Source organism: Austrofundulus limnaeus, unplaced genomic scaffold (genome assembly GCF_001266775.1).
Source record: "Austrofundulus limnaeus strain Quisiro unplaced genomic scaffold, Austrofundulus_limnaeus-1.0 Scaffold4918, whole genome shotgun sequence".
Lineage (NCBI taxonomy): Eukaryota > Metazoa > Chordata > Actinopteri > Cyprinodontiformes > Rivulidae > Austrofundulus > Austrofundulus limnaeus.
In genome coordinates, this window is record NW_013957320.1 from 1 (window position 1) to 384 (window position 384).

The 384-nt window shown below is 46.4% G+C and overlaps 1 long non-coding RNA gene across 1 annotated transcript in view; it reads left to right on the top strand.

Annotated features, from left to right (window-relative positions):
- Positions 1 to 6: 6 nt before the first annotated feature.
- Positions 7 to 384, top strand: part of LOC106512217 (uncharacterized) — a 2,183-nt gene continuing 1,805 nt past the window's right edge. Inside the window, exon 1 of the long non-coding RNA XR_001309637.1 lies at positions 7 to 237. This is a non-coding gene — a long non-coding RNA (uncharacterized LOC106512217). The remainder of the gene's footprint in view (positions 238 to 384) is intronic.

The following is a 384-nucleotide window of genomic DNA, read 5'->3' on the forward strand; positions in this document are numbered from 1 at the left end:
ACTCTTACCTCTGATTGGTCAGGTGGTTGATGACTCTTACCTGATTGGTCAGGTGGTTGATGACTCTTACCTGATTGGTCAGGTGGTTGATGACTCTTACTCTGATTGGTCAGGTGGTTGATGACTCTTACCTCTGATTGGTCAGGTGGTTGATGACTCTTACCTGATTGGTCAGGTGCTTGATGACTCTTACCTCTGATTGGTCAGGTGGTTGATGACTCTTACCTGATTGGTCAGGTGGTTGATGACTTATCTCTGATTGGTCAGGTGCTTGATGACTCTTACCTCTGATTGGTCAGGTGGTTGATGACTCTTACCTCTGATTGGTCAGGTGGTTGATGACTCTTACCTCTGATTGGTCAGGTGGTTGATGACTCTTACCTC